This window comes from Ziziphus jujuba, chromosome 1, assembly GCF_031755915.1.
Source record: "Ziziphus jujuba cultivar Dongzao chromosome 1, ASM3175591v1".
Lineage (NCBI taxonomy): Eukaryota > Viridiplantae > Streptophyta > Magnoliopsida > Rosales > Rhamnaceae > Ziziphus > Ziziphus jujuba.
In genome coordinates this window covers 23,767,269-23,772,996 of record NC_083379.1, presented here as the reverse complement: position 1 = coordinate 23,772,996, position 5,728 = coordinate 23,767,269, and positions in this window count along the sequence as shown.

The following is a 5,728-nucleotide window of genomic DNA, read 5'->3' as shown; positions in this document are numbered from 1 at the left end:
ATATAGGTGGAGGTGGGAGTGGAACATACTATCGAGAACCAAGCCAACAACCATTAAGCCCATTTACTGGTAAAGATCAATATACACATGCAACACAGGATTTTGATCATGGAGCTCGAACAGCAGGCACTGGTTCAAGAAGGCATTATGGCAATTCGATGATGAATCAACATGATAAAGATTATCTTTCTAACTCTTTGGATGCAATGAGTTTAAATACACAAGTTAATTCTCAATCTGAAAATTCTGAGATTCCAATTGTGTATCCAGTTGGTCAAATGAGCTCACATAATCCTCACAGAGATTACGATGTTGATATCTTCAATCATCCCATATCTCAAAATGAATGTTACACTTCTCATTGGATAAATCCACACTATCCTCCACTTGGACAATTGGTTGGGATTGATAGAGAAAGATATACTTGGCACATCTACAATTACATGGAAAATTTCTCTAATATGATGAGTTGGAATGCTTATTGTTATACACGTGAAATATCAAGATATGATCATCAATTTGAAGAACCAAGGAATTCTTTTTGGTATTAATAATATATTGGGGATTATATTTGAGAATTTCTTGTATCTTACTATTATCTGTTAAATTTTCTATATTTTGGTGTTATAAATAATTTGTTATATTTATAGAATATTTTATGATTATTGTATTCTAATTATTGTATTCTTATATAATTTTATTATATTAATTATCTCATATAAAAAAAATTATTTTCTAAATTAAAAATTTACAGTTTCCGTAACTTTACCGATATTTCCATCGATATCGACATTTCTATCGATATTTTCGTAAAATCATACCCTCGACATTTCCATCGACATCGATATTTTCTTCACTGTATATATGCATATATTTATGAAAATTCGGGTTGTATTTACCAAAAAGGCCAAATGCCATAATTAAAAGTTAATGACTAAGGCTCCTTTTTGAATCGTACAATATACAAAATCAGATGAAATGTATTTTGTGTTAAAAGACCCGATTACATATGCTTTGCAGTCCATTGACAGATCATATGAGTTAAACTATTAACTTTTTTTTGGAACCTAAATAAAGGAGCTAACCAATGCATAAATTTAAAATACAATCAACTAGCAGTTTGGCTAACCAATGCAACAAAGTTCATTATCACTTGAGAATTATTTTAGTGTGGTGTATTTATATCACTTGAATTAGTGTTATAATAAAATATGATATAATTTCATATGGTGGTAACAATTATATTAGTAATATATACATTATAATTTCATTACAAAAAATATTTCATATTGTAATTACAATGTGACCAACATATTAAACATATGATAAATTTAAGAAAGAAAATAATAATTGAAAGAATTTTTGGGTTGAAGGGATTTTATATAAAGACCATGCATTATCGTAATATAAAAAACAACAAGCTTAGTTATTGTTTTTGGAAAATTATGTAAAAGTATCATATAGCCTTTCACCAATTTTTGTGGTCATGCATTCCAAATAACGGAGTAATCAATAAATAAGAATATACGACTAGGAGAGTTGACAATCACATGTTTAGATTGTTACATACATGTGATAATATTACACATATGTGACCATTTGTTAAGTATATGTAATCATTTTTATGTATCTATATGTGACCATTGTTATACATAGTTGTTATTTTACCTTTATGTGACTATTGTGATACATTTGTGAATATTTTCTATGCATATGTAATCATGTTATACAAATATGACCATTCGTTTTGCATATGCGATATTCGTTATACATTTGTGATTGTTGTTACACATATGTGACATTGTTACATGTATATTGTTATGTTACTTCTCAATGACTATTGTTATACTTATGTGGCTGTTGTTATATATGTACCAATTTGTTACATATATATGATCATTCATTACATATATATTATATTCTTATGCATATATAACCATTGTAACTTATATTTTGCTATGTTACCTCTATATGACCATTGATATGTGTATATGACTGTCGTTATACATATGTTTTAATGCTCCACCCACTGATATCCTATCACTCTCTTATCCCACCGATACTGTCACTAATTTAGCTACCGCATTCCACACAACATGGGATTTTCATTTAAATTTCCTTAAAGGTCACTCATCCTAGGATTGCTCATGTTGAAGAATGCTTAACCTTAGAGTTCTATTGAATCCTGAAACCAACCGCTCTAAAAAGACTTTGGTTGTTAAAAGAACGACTATATTTATATTTGAACTATTTCCGTTCCATACTTGAGCGATGTGAGATTACTCACTAATCTTGCCTATTCTTATTTCGCATCTTTCATGACTCACAAGTCTTATAATCCACTAGCAATTTACTGATCTTGTCTCTTCTTCCCTCGCATCCTTTAAGGCACATAGGTCATATATATGTGCCCATTTGTTGCATATATATGATCATGTTATACAAATATGATTATTCATTATACATATATGATCACTATTTTGCATACGTAGCCATTATTATGCATTTGTGACTATTTTATTATTACACATTTATGACTGTTGTTATGCATATATAACTATTGCTATACATATGTAGCAATGTTACCTCTATGTGACCATTGTCATATGTATATGGTTGTTGTTACATTTATGTATCTATTTATTATAGATTTGTGAACATGTTACATAAATATGACATTTGTTACACATTGTAACCTTTATTACGTATGTGTCACAATTATTACATATATATAGATATATTAATTTTAAGTGATCGTTGTTATGTACATGCACATATGTATCAATTTGTTATATATATGTGAGTATTTATTATGCAATATGTGACAATTTGTTATGCAATATGTGATCATTGTTACGCATATATAACTGTTGTTATTCATATATGATTATTGTTGTAAATATGTAGTCATATTACCTCTATATAATCATTATTACAAATATATAGCCATTGTTGCATATATGTATCCATTTATTACACATATGTGACCATATTATATAAATGTGACCATTTATTACGCATATATGATCATTGTTATGTAACTGTTACTATTGTTACATATATATGGTCATGTTACTGTTATCTGGCCATTATTATGCACATGTACCATTGTTACACATATATATTCATTTGTTATGTATATTTGACCACATTACACATATGTGACAATTCATTACTCATATGTGACTATTATTAAACATTTGTGACTATTATTATACATTTGTGACTATTTTTATACATAAATAGCTATGTTATGACTATTGTTATATCCATGTGGTTATTTTTATACATATATTGATGAGAATCCATCCATGCCTGTACAACCGACTACCCGCTGGGGTGCTGATCCAAAACAGATGAAGACCGGACCAATCACTAGAGTACAAGCCAAGAGATTTAAAGACAACCTGGCTAAATTCATATAGAGAGTTATCAATTCTCAAAAGGGTTTATCCATATCCAAAGATACAAGACCCGCTTTATGCATCCAGGTGGTGAAGGCTGATATGCACTCGGGTAGCTGTTTTAGTGCATTTTTGGACTTTGGGTAGCAAGGAATGGGTTCAATACTTCATGAACTTAATTGATATCACTAAGCAGTCATGGAAACAAGTAAAGGCATAAGAAAAAGCATCCAAGAAGTCCATTTGCCATTGGAAGGAATTTTTGGCCGGTTTTGCTGTATTTGCTGCTGACTTTGCTGTATTTTGGTGATTTGGCATTTTCTCTTTGTTCCAATCAAAGGCAACGTATGGGAATCATAATTAATCCTATTTGGCATTCTACATGGCACATTGGATCTGATTTGGAGCCTTTACAAGCTGAAAATTGGTCAAAGATAGCTTAGTGGTCAAACTAGTCAAGTAGTTTTCTAATTTGAATTTGACTTTTTGTTTTAGGAAACTAGCTTTTATTTTGATTTTATTTAATTATTTTTCTGGACAAATTACTTTAGGAAATTTAGAATTTTATTATTTTGATTGTAAATTAATTAATTCCTTTTTCAAAATTAAAGAGTTAATTAATATAAATTAGATTAAGAAAGGTGTGAAATTAGGCAATTTCCTAATCCTTTTAGGGTTTTATTTTGTTCATTTAAAGCCTATTTAAAGGCATATTTTCAATGAGAAATCAGCTTACATATTATTCAAAAAATTATTTGTAAGAAAAGAATTCTCTTAGTTATTTTTGAACACCTAAAACACTATTAGAGAGTGAGTGTTTTAGTTTTGACTTATCAATAGGGCTTCCATAACCTATTGTGGCATCTTCATTATATACTAAGATTTCTAGTCACAAGTTGATTAGGGGTTGAGGTGATCATAAAAACTTGAACTTAATTTTTTGATCCGGACTAATATACTACTGGTTTAAGTGCGAGTTGACCTAGGTTCGTATCGTATATGATTGTTTGTTGTACATATATGATCATGTTATACAAATGGTAATCATTTGTTAAGCGTATGTGACTACTATTATGTATCTGTGACCATTGTTGTCTATTTGTTACCATATTATATAAATGTAACCAATTGTTAGATATATGTGACTGTTATTGTGCATATGTAGCCATTGTTACATATATATGATTATTGTTATACATGTTGTTATATTACCTCTATGTGATCATTGTTATGCATATGTAGTCATTGTTACATATATGTATCCATTTATTATACATATGTGATTATGTTATACAAATATAAACATTCGTTAATGTATATATGGTTGTTATTGAGCATCCATGACCTTTATTGTGCATTTATGACCATATTATGCATATGTGATTATTCGTTACACGTATGTGACCATTGTTATACATCTGTGATTATTATTCCACAAATATAACCACATTATCTCTACGTGGTCATCATTACATGTAAGTTTCTTTGTTACACATATATGAACATGTTACATATATGTGTTTATATTATAAATTATGTGATTAGTTCTTTTGTGTGTCAATTGTAATTAAAACTGTGATTATTTTTTCAATTCTTTAATATATAATAAATTAAATTTAATCACTTATTATATTTTGGAAACACTTTTTTTTTTTTTTTACTATTATATACTTTTACTATTTTATTTGTTGATTACAAATTATAAATTACTTTTAATTTTTAAATTAATTAATATTTTCTATACTTTTATATGTTGATCATATTATTGTAATGATTGTTATAACAACGTTATGATTTTTAAATATTAACCTGTTCAACCGGTAGCAAGTAAGATACTTTTAACATTAATTTTTTTTATTTACTTTGAACGACTGAGAGGATTGCATATGGATACAGATTGTGTATGGTAGTGACTCCCAAAAAATAATTCAATATGTGAGTGTAAGGATAGATAGAATTTATGTTGCAACAGTGTTAATATTTCTATATATCTTATTGCTAATATTTCTATATATCTTATTAATTTCTTTTTTTTTTTACTCTTTTTTTTATTTCTTTTTTGCTTCAGATTTTTTTTTTTTGTTTTCCATTTTTGCACTCTTTTGAAATTAAATATTCTAGCAAGATTTTTTTTTTGGTTTTTGTCCAAACAACTTCTAACAAAATCTATACTTAAATTATTAAGCACAATATAACTAAAAATAAATTAACACTTTCTCTAGTTGAAATAGTTTTTGAACAATCCATCAAAACAAAATAAGTTATTGCTTTCTTTACTTTATTCATCTTTCGGCTAATAAGGAAAGAAGCATTTAATTAAAGCA